Here is a 17849-nt window from a genome sequence, read left to right on the forward strand (position 1 = left end):
AACTAATGACTTCACATCCTTACTTACACCTCAGGGGAAAGAGAGCAAACATTTGCTGAATGCTTATTGTATGCCAGGCACTGTTCTTAGAGCTTTTGTGTCTATGCAATCCCATGTATTTATCTTCACAAACTTACGATGTGAATGATGTGGTTGATCCCACTTCATAGAAAAGACATAAGATCACAAAAGTGAAAATGTTACCCAAGACATATGACACAGAATACTGATGCCTGGTCTCAAGCCCAGGTCACCTCAATTCCAGAGACTGTACTCTGCAGTTCTGCTCTACTCCTATAGAAAATAACAGTTTGGGGACTCAATCGGTATTTGCCTCTCTAAGCTACTGAAGAGGGAGACTTGCAAACTAACAATAAAATGCCAAGTCTTAAAAGCAAAGACTAAAGAACACTAATGTGTCACATTGTGCCAAGCACAAACTTGGGGAAATTCCAGAGTAAGGAAGACAGAACAGGAAATTACAGAACAGGAATCATGAATTCCGACTTGGGAATTTCTCAGATCAAAGCTATATATTCACATCTGCTAAGGGACACAGGGGGCATCCCGATTTACTGTCGGACTACACACCTAAGACAATTGGGTAGGGCATGCTGTGAGCTCTTCAGAGAGTCTACACTTCACTGCTGAGGGGTGCCATGGCAACTGCACAACTTCCTGTGGTCCCTCTTATATTCAGCTCTTAAAAAGATCAACAAGAAAACAGTTAATGCTAGTTTTGAAATTCTAAAATGAAAGACAAATACACAAGAAATTTAAAGGTAAGTGGGCAAAATAAATTATCCCTTAAAATGATGAAATTAGCTGAGTTAACCCGATGTGATGGTGCATGACTTTAATCCCGGTACTTGGGAGGTAGAAGCAAGAGGATCTCTGGGATCTCCTGTATCTCCGGGAAGCAGGTGTTATCTCCTGGTTTACAGAGACAGTTCTGGGACATTCAAGGTTACACAAAGAAACCCTGTCTTGAAAGGCCAAACTATAAATACATAAATAAATAAATAAATAAATAAATAAATAAATAAATAAACACACAAACAAAAAGAATGAAATTAGTCAAAGGTAAGGGCTGAAATCATTTAACAGGAAATGGCACTGCCAAATCTTGGGAAAGGGACTTATAAATATTCCCTTTCTCAACAGTACCTGGAAACACCTCTAAAGTTCAATATTAGAAAAACAAAGGTCTTGCTAATCCTGTGTGTAATTACATTAGCAGGAGAGAAGCTTAGTTCATTGTGTACCGATGTACTCACCATACTGCTGGTAATGTTTCTATGTGGAAGAAAAACTACTTAGTGCATGCTCAGGCGCAGTGCACATAGAGTATGACTACTGTGTATATTTAGACTTATTGGATTAATGAAGCCTCTATCATTGATGAACAAGTAATCAGTAGCAAATTTATATCAGAAACAGCATGTTCTTGTTGTCTAGAAAGCTGACTGTGAGTCCTTGAGAGTTAAATAGAAGATAGTATAGTTGCATACCTAGAATTTTCTTATTTACTCAACTGTTATTCATGCAATAGACAACTGTCTATGCCAGCTATGTGCCAACTTGTACACCCAAAAAGCTCCCAGTTAATTGACTGATGATAAGCCAATGTGACTTGTACCCTTACCTGTATGTAGACTGAGTGTTATCTCATGAAACAATTAAATATTTATGGATTGAGACTTGAAGAGTTTTTCTGCCCACATTGGAGTTTCCACCTGGGTAAAGACAACAGTGGAAATAGCTGAAGCCTGAGAATATAAAGAAATATATGACTTCCCTTGCAAAAACAAGCAGATTTAAAAAATGCCTTCCATATGTTTTCTGTGTAATAAAATTCCTGAAGCATGCTTCAGTAAACACTGTATATTCTCCCAAAGCTACCTCTCTAAAGGGCTTGTGAGTGATCAGGGATCTCCTGCACATTTCTGTCGGCTGTCTCCTTGGGAATTTGTCTCACACCCACTCCTAAGCTGAAGAGCTCCAGCCCACGGAGGGAATCCACTGTGTCAGAATACGAGGAGAAGAATAGAAGTGAAGCTGGGTGGCATGTGCCCAGGGTAGATTGTGATCCCGCTGTTCAGGCTGTATACATGCCCAAGTACTCCCTGAATCTAAAAACTGCCCCTGAAGGCATGTGGGAAGTAAGTCATCTGTCAATCATCCTATAAGGACTATGCACAGAAGCAAAGAGACCTTCCTTACAGGGCTTCATATCAAGATGATAAAAAACCATTCCGGTTGGAAGGAATCCCAGCCAAAAGGAGGATTCCCCCAGAAGAACCAATAAATATGATGCATGAGAATGAGCATTTACATGCCAGAGACACAAAGGGAGCTAATGGGCAGCTGGTGTCTGGCAGAGACACAATAATGACCAACAGAGGAGATCACAATGCTACCACCACCAAATCGTGCCCATTAGCAGAAGCAGACATTACCACGAACACCTGCAGCTTCTGCAGCTGTGTGGTCGCAGGCAGGAGGGTCGGGGAAAAGTCCAGACATCACCCTCCCTTTTGTCCTAGGACTCTGCAGCTGTGTTGGAGCTCTGCCCAAACCCTTGGAAGGGGGTTTCAGAGTGGCAATTCACACATAATATCTAAGTTGATGAAAAGGTAATTTCTATAACAGAAGATGGCTGAAAATCATAGTTGAATGTCTGTTGTTCAGTCTCTCCGATCAACTACAATAAGCAATTTTAAAATCTTAAATTTATAGATCATATTTGAGCTTCCAAAGAAACTTGCCTTAATTTGATAATTTCTGTTTATTTTATAGTATTAAATATATAACCCAATGCTTTATGTATGCTTGACAAGTGATCTATGAAGCTATTTTACCAGTCCTTGCTCTTTGAAATAAGTCTCCATATTTATCTCAGACTGATCTTGAACTCATTCATGATCCTTCTACCACCATTTCTAGAGTTCTCAGCATATCCAGCTTGTATTATCATTTACTTAGTCAGTCGTGGTGTGGGATGGAAAATGAATCTCATTTCTACTGAATGACATGAAGTTCATCAAGGTCACCCAGGTGAAATATTATCTATGCTAAATGAGAACCCAGTTTCAACTTATATGTGTCATACATTAAAAGGGTAAACTGGCTTTATATGGGTAATGATGAACTTAGGACCTTGGACTTTTAGAAACTGATGCTAGGAGTAGAATGCTTGTCATTGTTTGGTTCAGGTTTGGTTTGGTTTGTTTTTTTTTTTAGTTTGATTTGATTTGGTTTGTTGAGACAGGGCCTATTATGTAGTCCAAAATGGCTTTGAAATCACAAAGCTCAGTCTCACGGTTGGAAGTAGAGAAATATGCTCATCTCCTTCATTTTTAAGTAATGGACTGGAACAGTCACGCTTGTCATCTTCTGGGTCACTAGCTTTGTTTAGTGAAACCATACTTACATGTGACTGAATGGTATAGAGGGTGCTGAATTAATTGCAACAGAAGTTGTGACCACAGGTAATTATTCTCTTTTGAGTAGAATCAGTACCATAATCTTTAAATTCCAGGCATTAGCACACCCTAAAAAAAAAGTCACGATAATTTCCAAAGTTTAAATTACAACCTTGGAGAAGGAACGTAGTTGAAATTACTGTTGAGAACACCCCTCAGGAAACCCAGTGCTTAGCAAGTAGATTTCCTTCTCTGGGGTCACTACTGCTCCTTCCACTAATTAGTCTCTTAACCTCACATTTTAAAAGATTATCTCAATTTGACCTGACTTAACTTGTTAGCCCTCTCCAATGGATGAGTCGATGAAAAGCACATCAGTCTAAGTTCTCATTAATTTTTCAAAGAATGAATGAAAAACTGGACATCCTGGGGCTTTTTGTTCAGGAAAGGTTTTGTGATCAGTTTATAATCTGGGAAAATTCAGTTTGTGGCCTTGTTGTCTATAATTACCAACAAAATAGATTTATGGTGAAGTCATTTTGGCCATAGATGGCTGCTGTAATAGCTGGTCTTCTCAAACAGGTCACAGAGGGCAGGAACACTATATATGAGACTCTGAAGCCTGAAATAGAAACTTCACCTCAGGAAATAGGATGATTGGCCAGCAAGGTACAGCTCATGTACAAAATGAGTCAAGTTATGAGCTCTGCTGAACAATTGGTCCCACCAGCAAGTGGAATTTGGACAAAATCAATCTGTTACACTATAGTTTTTAGCAGGAAAACTGCTGGAATCTATGTAGTCCCTTACAAAGGTTTTCTCCTAATAGACCTCACTGCTTTTAAATCATTGAAAATACGAAGATTATCATTTTAACATAATATAAACTGATAATTTCCTAAATAAGCTCTGTTGGAAATCTTTATGAGCAGAGTTGCTTGAATTGTTTATACTCTGATGAGCTAGAATGTGGCCCACAGTAATCCCAAAGAATTGGACCAATCCACCTTTCAAAACTTCAGAAATACTGTGAAAGAACTGATTGAAAATGACTTAATCTTTATTTTGAAGTGAAATATATAGCTAAATTTTATTCCATCTTATGTTCCACCTAGTGTACATTTCAATTCCATCAACTTAACATATTTATATATCCCCCATGGAAGTTATTATTTGATGTCATTGATTGAATAAATTTGCTCACACTGATTTATTTTAGCTCTACCTTTAGACACTTAGTTTAGATATAAGTGCAGGATGATGTCTCAGCAATGAGAGGTAAGAAGTCATTAGAGGGTTTCTGCAAATACCTTCTTCAGCCTTATTGATCCTACAGATTTTGAGGAAATGTTTCTCTTGTGGCACTGATGTAATTTATCATTTGACTTGCTTTGGCAAATGCCAATTCAGCAGACATAACAGGAAAAGAGACAGTGAAAACACTTGTAGAGCTTGGTTCGACACTTGTTCTTTAACCTTTACAAAAAGACATGCTCAACATGCCACTGTGCCTGACAGTGTGGTACATGGAACACCCTTCAATCTGACCAGAATTGGGGGGGGGGGGGTGGTGGCTGAGCTCAAACACCTGCATACTGACAAAGAACTAGCCAGCCACCCAACACGTGTGTTGTAACAGTTAAACACTACTGTTACTCTGATCCATTGCTGTGGCAATAGCTAACAGCTAATGATTAGTGGTTATCCCTAAATGTTCAAATCTGGACTTCTTAGAGAACCATGATACTTACGTTAAATTGAAATAAGAAAAGATTCCATGCTACAGAGTAATCTGGGAGACAATCACCAAAGGAAATGTCATTTCACTAGTGCAAAGGTCATAACGCAAGACCAGGATTGCCATGTTACAATTATTTTTTTGAAAACTGGGGAACTGAGCACTAATGACAAGAGATAAGGAAGTATATGCTATAGTCTGAAATATGTCTAGAATAGGTAAACAAGGGTAAATCAGAGGTTTATTCTATTAGCAATGAGGTGGTCCTGGGAAATGTGAAAGAGGAAAAAGGGTAGGATTTCTTTCAAATATCACTATGGCTGTCATGAAAGTATATAACCAGGGGTCAAGGATGGAAGAAGATGAAAATTAATTACGAAGGTATTGTGATAGTTATCAGGACTTGGTAATGGCTTGGCTAATGGGTGAAAAGCGTGAGATTGAGATCAAATATGCTCTGAAGGTAAAACAGGCAGGTCTTGTTTGTAAATAGATGTGAGGGATAGAGTATGGAGAATTTGTGATGGCTCCTGGATATTGTTTCTTGAGCCACTTACTGACGCTATGAAGTCATGAGGAAAGGAGTGGATATATGAAAGAGCAGGGGTGGGAGGAATCAAGAGATGTGGAATGACCCTGTCCAATATTATGTCTTCCAAAGTATCTAAGAGGCAATGCAAAGCAAATAATTAAATATATGAGAAAGGATGCAATGGGAGTCCAAGTTTAGTAGGTATGAGGTTGTTCCAAATTGGCCTGGTTGCATTTGCATTATAGACACAGGATTTCATGACTCCTGTGGTAAAATCACTAAAAGATTTTGTTCTGAATAAGTATGCAAACATTTGTTTTCTTCTCTCGTTTTTATTTATTTTTTGCTCAAGAAACCTGTATAAAGCATGATGTGAACACTGAGTTCTGCTAAAAAAGAATAATAACAATAATAATTATAGCAAATAATAATATCACAGTGGTTCTGTTTAATAAAACAATGAGAAATGCAAAGACCTTGATCTTTACCAAATGAAATCATAGTCAATAATTCTTCTACTAAATACAAAGTGCAAAATTATATCGTATAAACACAATCAATTACATGTTTGTGCAATATTTTCTATGCCCCGAATTTAGAAAGTTCAACTTTTAGAAGAGAATCATTATCATTTCTTTACATGTTCCAAAAGACTGTTTACCATATTTTGCTCAGTATTTTATTTGACGAATTCAGAAGGTGGAGGAAGAAATCTTAAAAACAGACAACTGACATCAGGGGAATAGAACGGGTAGAAAAATTAAACAACAAAGTCAACAACAGGCATGGGACAATCTGTTACTGTAGTTCATATGATGCTCTGCTTCTCCTGTGATCATAGAAACTTTTCTGTTGGGAGTGGGGTTGCTCCAAAGGCTTTCCCTGAAGCCCAGATGTGTAGAGAAGAAACAGCTCCTTCTCAAAACCAGAAGGATGCTTGGCAGAGTCAGTAATGGCCTGGGACCAAGGCCTTACAGGAACTGCAGCTTCAGATCCTGAAAACCTAAACCTTCCCTTGTACAGGGCAGTGGTTATCAGTCCCAAGGGTTCTGTGTGCTGGGTCTCTAACACCCTTGAGATATCCCCTGTTCCCCTTGCATACCATTGTTTGATTAGCTTCCTGCTGATGTCATCCCCTTGTATGATAGCTTTCTACTAATTCTGTGCCACTTTTCTCCTGCAAAAGATGCTGTTTTAACGGAATGAATAAACTTCAATCTTAAAATGTTGGTTAAATTTTTCAAAAACTAAAAATAAATGTTATAACAATATTAAATGCATGGAATTTATATGTGCAGTTGATGATTTTATAAAATGACCCAGCCATGTTGATAAACCATTTTGTTGCATTTACTAAAGCTGAATACAGTCCAATAATTTAACCACTGGCATATACACAAAAGGAAACAAAAAGATCACCTCATATGTTTCTCTATTTATATGTGAAAAGGAACTAAATTCCATATTCCTCAAATTAAATACACTGATGCTGTGCTTTCTGTTATGGTGTATATCTGACAATAGATCCTGCAAGTTTTAAATATTACAATTTAATGTGCAATAATATCATATAACAATTTACACTTAATGAAAGATGATGCTTCAAAACAGAAAAGAAGGAGAAGGGGGAGGAGGAGGAAGAGTTTCTCTGTGCAGCCATAGCTGTCCTGGAACTCACTCTGTAGACCAGGCTGACTTCAAACTTCCATCTGTCTCTGCACCCCCACCAAGTGTTGGGATTAAAGATGCTTCTTAAATGCCTTATTTTAAGTAAAATAATCAATGTTAGTTTTGCGTCAGCAGTCCTGAGATAGAACACTGTCACTCTTTCAAATGCCCCTAGTTCAACCATGTTGTTGTCAAGTGGACTTACTTGCATTTCTGTGGATGAAATGACATGATTCAGCACACATCCATTATCATCATTGAAGCTCACAACACAGAGATAACATCTGAAGAAAAGTGGAGAAGAGATGCTGTACTTCTTAATAAGCTAACTTGGCATAAGATATACCTTGGGCAAGACCTTCCAAATTCAGTTTTACTATCTTGTTTATCTTCTCATCTCCTAGCACTTAGGATCTGGTCACTGAAGAATGACCTTCTGGTCCAGGTCACTTTTTCTTATTACCTAGTCTGTCTGGAGGAAGTGGGGAGAACCTGACGCATGTGTCAAGATTTAGTGCTAACTTTCATCACAGCTGTTCTCTAGCTATCATCTATCTGTCAACCAACTATCTATCTATCCCTCTCTCTCCCTTCCTCCTTCCTTTCCTCTTTCTCCCCATCTAGGTGTTGTGTATGTGCATGTGTGTGTGCCTGAGCACGAGCGAGAGAGAGACCCTGTCTTAGCTTTCTCATGACTATGCCAAAATACTTGACACAAGCAACTTAAAGGAAGGAAGATTTGTTGGCTCACAGTTTCAGTGAGTTCAATCTATGGATGCTTATCCTGTGTCCTGTGCACTGGACAGATCATAATGATGGGAGTTTGTAGTGACATATTCACCTTGTCCGCACCTGTGGCATAGACCACACCCATGGGGGTGGAGACAGGGCTGGATGTGACCTGGGGGAACTAAGGCTGAGAAGGGGGCTTGGGAGAACTCTCTTGCTTGCAGCATGGGGACAAGAGCACTTCCAGAGGCATCCTTGGGACCAGGAACCTGCTGTTGTTCATCTGTCTATGTTGTGAGTTATTTCTCCCTGAATAAACATCTATTCGGCCTATTTGTTTCTCCTGATCCTTATTAAACATCAATAGGAGTACATAGATGCAAGTACATCTCATAGTAGGTGAGAAGCAGAAGCATGGAATACAGAGCAAGGGCAAAATATAATGGCTAAGAATATGTCCCAGATAAAATATTTCTTCAATCTGGGTCCCAAGCCTTACTGTTCACTGACTCCCAACACTATAGTCATGCCACAAATCCACTCAGGATCCTCATAGTCTAGCCATCTTTGGAAGCACAGAGGTGTAGTTTGGTAAGCTAATCAAGATGACAATTTACATTAACCATTATACCTATCTCACACCATGTCTACATTTTTAAGTTAATGTTAACAGAAGTATTGGTTACTGTTTTCATGGCTTCATTTCAGTTACCTCTCTGTTTTTGAAACCTGAAACTCTCAATTGCAGCATTAAAGTTTAGATAGCATACCCATGTTTAAAAGACTATGAAGGCTGGAGCAATCTAGGCAGAAGCTTCTCATTATAAGAGATCTGACATAACCAAACTTGAAAATGCATGCCTCTAACTCCTCAATTTTCAAATAAAAGATACAATTTTTGATTTAACATATATGATGTTTTTTCTCTATGATGAATGTTCCATTTTGTTGATAAAGCCTAACTTGTATGCTGTATTGGTTGGCTATGTCAGAATATGTGTATCATTCCTTTAGCTATTTGATAATAATCATATGTTGTTGTGCTACATACTCTAAAGCAATTCGTTTTTTCTTCAGTTACAAAATTGAGTAGTTAATTGTTTTGCTGACCTATATTAATTGTTTAATCTTCTTCCTATTTATATTACTTTTCATATATTGCTTTAAAAGGGTAACAAATAAAGATTTTTATATGGTATGAGAAAGATTTATACTGTTCAAAGAGAACAAAGATCTATCTCCTGAACTGAGGAAAACTGCCCCAGAAAAGCAGCAATAGGCTCACACCCTAATTCTGGCATCATTTTTCTATTGGAAATAAAGATAAATACATATTTGACACACCTGGAAGAATAGAGCCACTCACAGCTGATTTCCTTCTCCAGGAGTGAAGAGTATTTGCATTTTGGCTAGACTATAAGCTGTCAGATGGCCTGCAATTTCTTAACGTTGACTACTTTATATCCCTAATTCTTGAAGTCATATAATTTTCTTTAAAACCTAGAAGCTGATTTGCTTTGTTTGACCAAGAAATCTCTGCAAACAGAGTAATGGGAAGAGCTGACCAAAAATGGAATGAGTCATTGGTTGTCTTTGTTTTGTTCTGGTTAATACTTTTTGTAGTAAATAAGAATTGCACAATACTGAGCAGTCCAAAGGACCTCTCTGGGCAGTCTACGGGGTCTCTGGCAGTGGAACCAGGTTGTATCCATAATGCATGAACGGACTTCAGGAGCCCATTTCCCATGGAGGGATATTCCCTTAGCCTAGAGACACAGGGGAGGACCTAGGGCCTACCCAAATGACTTCAACAGATTTTGATGATCCCTCATGGAAGGCCTCCCCCTTCCTGGGGAGTGGATGGAGGATGGGATTGGGGGGGGGTCAGTGCGGGGCATGGGAGGATGGAATTAATAAGAATGTTTCTAATTTAAATAAAATTTATTTTAAAAAAAGAATTGTGCAATAGCTTTACAGTATTCAAAAATAAAATCTTGCCTAAATTATATTCTTATAGTAGCACAAAACTAGAAAAGCAATACTGAAATTTAAATCTAACATGAAATTTCAATATTTTTCTTTAAGAGGGAGCTTTCCTCAGATTTGCTTACATCATGGTATAATAGAGCCAAATTCACACAAATACTAACAACTAGGAAGTCAAAAGTAGTTACTTGGATCCTTACTGTCTTCAGTCCTAAGATACCTGTGTGGAAATGTATCCATACATGTGACTCCATAAACTTAATGTTTCCTCCTAGTTCCTGTATGTTCTTAATTAAAAGTGGTGTGAGGCCAGGAGAGATGCCCCTCACCGCAGCCCTTGCATGTGTATTTGGGCACTCCACTTGCTGCCTGTGGCTGGTGGGAGAGCTGGCCTGAGGTCACAAGAGTGAGAGAGCTGTCACTGCCCCTCACCAGCTGCAGCACTCGGGAGAGTGGCCCCTGCACCTAGCCTGGGCAGAATGGTAGAGCTGCTCCTGATGATGTAGGTGTGGAAAAGCTGACTCTCAGGGCATGATAGCAGGAGAACTGGCCCTGCCTCTTAGCTGCAAGGAGTGAACTACCCAGGGCAATGCTGGAGAGCTTACCCTGGAGGAGAACTGGTGGGCTGACCAATTCTGCAACTACTCATGCCCAGCACCTGGGCTATGAGTTGGCCCACCCCAACATCCACCCCATCTATGAACCCATGAAGTGGCAGGTCCTGCAGACCCAAAGCCATAGGATCTCCAAGACACAGGGCAACGGCAGGATGGTGTAGCAGAAACCAGAGGCCTCAAACCAGACCAATGAACACTTTTTCAATGTTTCAATGAACATTTGCAAGTAAAAATATATGGATAAAAGGGTTTACTGGGTGATTTTACTACAGCTTCCATGATAAGACTGATTTTTGCTTTTTCCTTTTTTTTTTTTTTTTTTTTTTTTTTTTTTTTTTTTTCAATTTCTCTTAAATTTTCTTTTCTTTTTGGGGGTAAGGTTGCAAAACCGGAGGGTAGATACAAAGGGACAAGGAAGTGAATGGGATGGAGATGCATGATGTGAAAGACACAATAAATAGAAAGTTTAAAAAAAAAATCATTCTAGTTAGCACAGCACAGCATAGACTAGGGTAAACTCCAAACCCAAAATGACTGGCACACTGAGGATAGGAATGGCAGCCATGTGAAGACTGGTGAGATGGGATTAGAGCGCAAAGCATTCTGAGATTGACAGAAGGAACTATGGAAAGCCAGGAGACAAGGATGAAGCAATTGGTTTATAGATGCCCCATGTGGGATTCAATCCTGCTGATAATCTGGCTTTCTCGTTTCTGATCTTCTGAATTACAAATTCCTATGGCTTTAGCTAATCTAACTTGTGGTATTTTCTACTTAGTTTCTGTGAAACTAACATGCCATGTGTCTGGAGTCCACCAAAAATAGTTTAAATGTCAGTTCCTCAAAGTACATGCCAGGCTAGTCAGGCATTACCCACCTGTCTTTCTTTCTTTCTATCCTTGAATTCTCAAAGCGTCACAAGAAACAACATAGGAATAGGCAATGTCTTGTCAATGGTTCTTTTCCTTTTGAATCACATGCAGGCCCCTGTGAACAGCTTGCTTCTTGTCTCATTTGAACACACAGGAATGAATGGCCTGTACACAGTATGAAGTAGTAAATATTGTCCTTATTGACTGATTGAGATGCAGACCAGGAGAGAGGTAGTTCGAGCAAATAAGAATAAATTAATGAAATAAATCTGCTTTTCTCCAACAGAAAGAACAAGCAGAAATTATAGTGATTTACTTGCTTGGCAAATATTAATCCATAATTCATTAAAAAAAAAAAACACTTCAACCTACGTGGGTGTACATTGGAGTTTTGTATTAGCTTCACCTGGAGGTTAACACATTCCCTTGTTATGCATTCAAATTACACAGACCATACACAAAACAATGTAGGAAATTCTGAAACTTTTGACATAGTTGTAGAAATTAAGATAAAGTAACAAAGAAGAAAGTATTAAATGTTCATGTCCGCCCCTTTTTTCATTCCAAATGAATGGTTTAAACTTTAAGGCAATTCAGTGAAGTGGGTTTTATTATCATACTCATTTTTAAATGAAGAAACTAAGATACAAAGAAATTAACTACTCTATATAAGACTACATGGATAGCCTAAGATGATATCACAAAATTACTTGCGAAGTATATATGTATACTCAGAATTTAACATTTGTGGGAGATTTATTTCCTGATGGTAGTGAGTAGGACATGTGTATAAATGGGATTTCATGGCAAAGTGACTCAATAGAAAGAATAGAATTTGCTCATTATCTCACTTAATAAGACAGCAATAATAAATTGAACGGCAGCAAATATACCAAATAAAACCAAGTGCATCAATAATAGCAATGGCTGTTTATGTTAAACTGTGTATCTAACAACTGAAATAGTGTATAAGTATTTCTTGGTTTAACACAGAAAAGTACTTTCTCTTAGAGTTGGTATCTTAATTCAAAGATATATTAGAAGAGCTCAGTTAAAGATAAATTAGGTTCCTTTAAAAGAGAAGTCTTATAAAAAAAAAAAAAAAAAAAAAAACTGTAACTTGGACTGATGAGCTGGTTCAGTGAGTAAAGCCTGGTGACCTGAGTTTGACCCCTGAAACCTACACAAAGATGGATGGAGTAAACTGACTCCACAGAGTTATCTACTCTCTGACCTCCACAAGTGCATAATAGCATACACACACACATGCACACCATATACATAGAAACAAAAACAAACATAAAAAGACTACAACTTGCTATAATCACGTGCATTTAGCCAGTTAAGAGAGCTATCTCATCTTTGAGGCAGATAAGAATGTGCACACAGTGCCCGAGTTTGCAAAGACTGTTTTAGATCTTATCTTATTTACCATCTGACTGGTTCATGGAGGGATGCTCACCATCCTACACATGTAGAGCCAAAGCTTAGTGTTCTGCTCAAGATCAAATATCTGCTGGACATATCTTGATTTTACAATCTCTCTTTCCATTTATCTTCAATTAGTTCAAACTTGGTTGTCTCTTCACCATAAAGCCAAATCAGGAAGTTATTATAAAATACACAGAAAAGCTCATAAGTATTCAAATCTCTGGTAGAACCCAATCACATGTATTCCTCAAAAAGCTGAGAAGACAAAATTTGAATTATATGACCCTGAAATCAGTAGAGCTGCTAAAATAGTCGTTAAATAATAAATGCTTAAGCTTTATTTAGATTTTTAATCACTCTAGTGGGATCAAAAACTTGCTCATGAGATTACTAAATCAAGATGCTAGGTGAAACCCAATTTAGTCATGTGTCATGTTTAATAAAATTGTTTATAAGAGGGGACTGAGACAATAGCAAAGTTGCTAAAGTGCTTTGGTGTGCAAGGAGAAGGACTTGAGTTCAATCTCCAAAACCCACATTAAAAAAAAAAACAAAAATCAAATCTAGGTGTGGAGGTTCTCTCTTGCAAACCCAGCACTGGAAAGAGAGGCAGAGACTGGCAGATCTCTGACACTAGCCAGCCAGCCTAACCTCTTCAGGGAGACCAAGGTCCCAGTAAGAGACATTGTCTCAAAAAAAAAAAAAAAAAAATCAATGGGTCATGAAGAATGAATGATACCAGAGGGTCATCTCAGTCCTCCACCACACATATGTGTACATATTTGCATATGTATACATTAACAAATGCACACACAAAAATCATTTAGTTAACTAAACTTTTCTCAGGTTTTTATTTTTCAATATGTTTGATTTTTCCATTTGGGATATTTCAGCTGCAGTATGTTCAAGCTCAAAATCTTTTTGATTTTCAATTTTGAATTATTTCCTCCTACCAGCCATCATACCTCAGTCCCCTGAAATGGAGAAATGTTCAGGATGGGAAATGTTAAAATAGGCTATTCAGAAATAACAACAACAATAACAAAAAAAAAAAAAGTACTCTAAATATGGCACATGTAAATAGAGCATTTTTTATTTGCATGTGAAGTTGTTTTTAAAGTTTGGCATTCCATATATCAAAACAAATTCTTATTTGTCATAGTTTTTAATAGTTAAAAACTGGAAGCTGTGAGTACTAAAAGGAACATTTTAATGACTGTTTACCTCATCTCAAGCTGGAGAAGGCCTTCCCAGCATGATATATGCAAAAGAATCTAGGAATGGGATCATCATGAGATTATAGATGTAATATTTATTCATGGCTGCAGTTACTGTTACTAAGGAAAGTCTGTGACACTGGGTAAAGTGCTAATTCACAAGCAGTCAGTGTAAAAAGAAAAAAGTAATGAAAAAACATTATACTATATATGACACTCAATAGATCAGTGTCTTTAATTTATAAAACATTTCTACCAATCTGCAAAAATTGATTGTTTTTAGGTTCATGTACTCGTGTAATTATATTCATTTAAAAGCCAAAATAGGATCTAAATTAATTTTTTCTCTACATTAAAATTTTCAAAACATCCTTTTAACCATCATATTAGTTCTAGATTGTATGCCTTAAATTCTTAATTAACATTTTAGATTATAACAATCCTATTCAGAAAGATTTTTAGAACCAACTTTTCACTATTTCTACTTGGAAAAATACAATTGTAAAGAACACTTTTGAAAGCAATCTGTTCCTTAAAGAGGCTGCTGTGGAGAATTAGTTCCTTTCTGATGTCAGTTCCTCCCACAGATGCTTATACTTCCCTGTGTATCTTCAACTATACAGCTTCCCCATTAATTGTGTCTCTCACAGAGACCTCCACATAGCTTGTCTTTTTGATCCGAGAGTTTTTGTTTTGTTTTGTTTAACCTTTATTATTTTTGTGTTCCACCGAGACTAACTAGCCTTTGGTCTCTCTCATTCTATTTCCAACTACAATGAAAGATTCTCTTTCAGGGCTCTTTGTTTAAGTTCTTATTGCGGTCATGTATTAAGTTCCCAGGCGCCTTCCTGTGGCTGTGTAATAGACTCTTCAAACATATCATTATTCTGAAACATTTGCTCTTGATTTCTCTTTGTCATTTGTTTCCTGTTCCTCTCAGAATGAGCACAAATGAGCTTTTGTGGTAGTCTCTGGAATCGTGAGGTGGAAACAATGTGCAGAGTTAAGAAGTATGCCTCCTTTTGTGTTTCAAATTCACAAAGTAAACAACCTCCTGTTAAATACTCACAAAGGCCCAGGAATGACCGGCTTTCTCGCACCAGGAAGTCCCTAGTAAAAGGATGTGCTCCAAAAAAGATTCCCTTTCTCTTCTGTTTTGCCTTGGTATAGAGGAAACAAATAGATTCTGGTTTTGTTTCAAGGCCTTCCTATATTTAAATCTGTGAAAAATGAAAAAGACCAATCTGTCTCCAGTGGCCCTCTGCACTTTTCCCAAATGAATCTTACCATTGATTTCAACACAACTGCAATATGAAAATTTCATCATCAAAAAATATGTAGTGTTTCCCAAGAATATTGTACATAAATGTGACTGTGTAGGATCTTCTAACACTCTACAAATGCCACCTTTTTAAAATCTCTAGAACATACTCACTTTGAGTACCTAGGTATATTCTTATATTTCAGGCTTTGAATCACCAAAATTGCCCTGAACTGTGCTTAAGCTAATAATACTAATGCTCAAAGTAGAAAACCTTTGAAAATAAAAGGTAGGCATTGGAGAGAGAGTTGAAGGACTTGCTGTTCTTCCACAGGACCTGGGTTGGATTCCCAGCACCTCACAACCATCTGCAGATCTATATTCAAGGGTCCCCATGCCTAAAGCACGGTAAATAAGAATCCGGGAAACCATTGGCTGATGAATGTTTATTCAGGGAGAAATCACTTACACCAGAAACAGATGACCGCTGCAGGTTCCCATCCCAAGGATGCCTCCAGATGCTCTCTGTCTCCAACCAGGAAAGAAGAGAGCAAGGCCTAGAGTGTCTGAAAGACCACTACAGAAGCAGGGAGGTAGAAAGGCTGTCTTACCCTGACTTGACAAGATTCAGCAGTCTTCTATGTTTGTCTCCTGCAAACACAGAAGGAAAGCATGTCCAAAGTCAGTGGTCAAAGTGGAGGCACTTCTTTGCCCAAGAGGCCATTAGCTGAGGAGAGGATGGACTCCACTGTCACCAGGTAACCAGGTGACTCACAGACATACATGCAGATAAAACACCCACACACATAAAGCAAAATAAATAAATAAAGGGTAAAGAGTTTTTAGAGTAAAAGCAAAGGTTAGGGGAAAAAAAGCACACAATTTAAGCCCTGATTAAGGAGAAACACTATATATATTAGTTTTAAGTTTGCATTAAGAAGAGTACTCTCCCTTACAAGTATGTACTGTATTTCCTTAGCTAAGTGACATCTGAAATTCTAAAAATCAAAATTAGTTCTTCAGCAGGACTTGATTAAAAAAACTCCAGAGAACATTTCCAAGTTCATCAGTCATTTCCTGTGCAGTCTGAATGGGTCTCAGGACCATTTCTTTTTTTTTTTTTTTTTTTTTTTAATTTTATTATTATTATTATCATCATTAGTGTTTTACTAACTTATTTTTTACATTACAATCCCAGTTCTCCCTCCCTCCTTCCCTCCCACTCCCTCCACTAACCCCTCCTCCCATCTGCTCCACAGAGAGAGTAAGGCCTCCCATAGGAAGTCTACTAAGTCTGTCCCATCATCTTGTTGAGGCAGACCAAGGCCCCTCTCCACCCCCACACCCCTATGTCTAGGCTGGGCAAGGTATCTCTCCATATAGAATGGGCTCCACTAAGTCAGTTTGTATATTAGTGTTAGGTCTTGAACCCACTGCCGTTGACCTCATATATTGTCCCAGTCACACCATTGTCACCTATCTATATTAAGGGAGTCTAGTTTGGTCTTATGCAGATTCCCCATTTGCCAGACCTGAGTCAGTGATCTCTCACTAGCTTGGGTCAACTGTTTCTGTGGGTTTCCCCATCATGGTCTTGACTCCTTTGTTCATATTATTGCTCCTCCCTTTGATTGTACTCCAGGAGCTTGGCCTAATGGTTAGTTGTGGATTTTTGCACCTGATTCCATCTGTTTCTGGAAGAGGGTTCAAGCTTCTCTGGGGTTATGGATTGTAGTCTGGGTATCTTTTGCTTTATTTCTGGTATCCACTTATGAGTGAGTACATAACTATATTTGTCTTTCTGGTTTGGGGTTACCTCACTTAGGGTGGTTTTTTTCTAGTTCTATCCATTTGCCTGTGCATTTTAGGATGTCATTGTTTCTTGCTGCTGAGTAGTACTCCATTGTATAAACGCACCACATTTTCTTTATCCATTATTCAGCTGAGGGGCATCTAGGCTTGTTTCCAAGATCTGGCGATTACAAATAATGTTGCTATGAGCATAGTTGAACAAATGTCCTTGTGGTGTAAATATGCCTTCAGGACTGTTTCTTAAAGTAAATTTCAATATGAAAGTGAGAAGGAAAAGAAGTGAGAGTTAGACCAAGGTAGGACAATCCTAAACCATTTATAAATCACGTTGGAAATGAGCACACAGAGCCAGGTGCACCGTGTTGCACAGCACCCAGCAAAACTATGATTCTACACATTAGCTTCCATGTAGAGCACAGCAGAATTAAATGATAAATTATAAACATGCTGATTTGAATATATATTATTAATGTTCAGCAGAGAACTGTACAATGGTTTAGCTACAAGATAAACAAGATGTTTCCTCCAGGGAGGAATTTTGTCACCGACATTAGAATTACC

The sequence above is a fragment of the Phodopus roborovskii genome, unplaced genomic scaffold, assembly GCF_943737965.1.
Source record: "Phodopus roborovskii unplaced genomic scaffold, PHOROB, whole genome shotgun sequence".
Classification (NCBI taxonomy): Eukaryota; Metazoa; Chordata; class Mammalia; order Rodentia; family Cricetidae; genus Phodopus; species Phodopus roborovskii.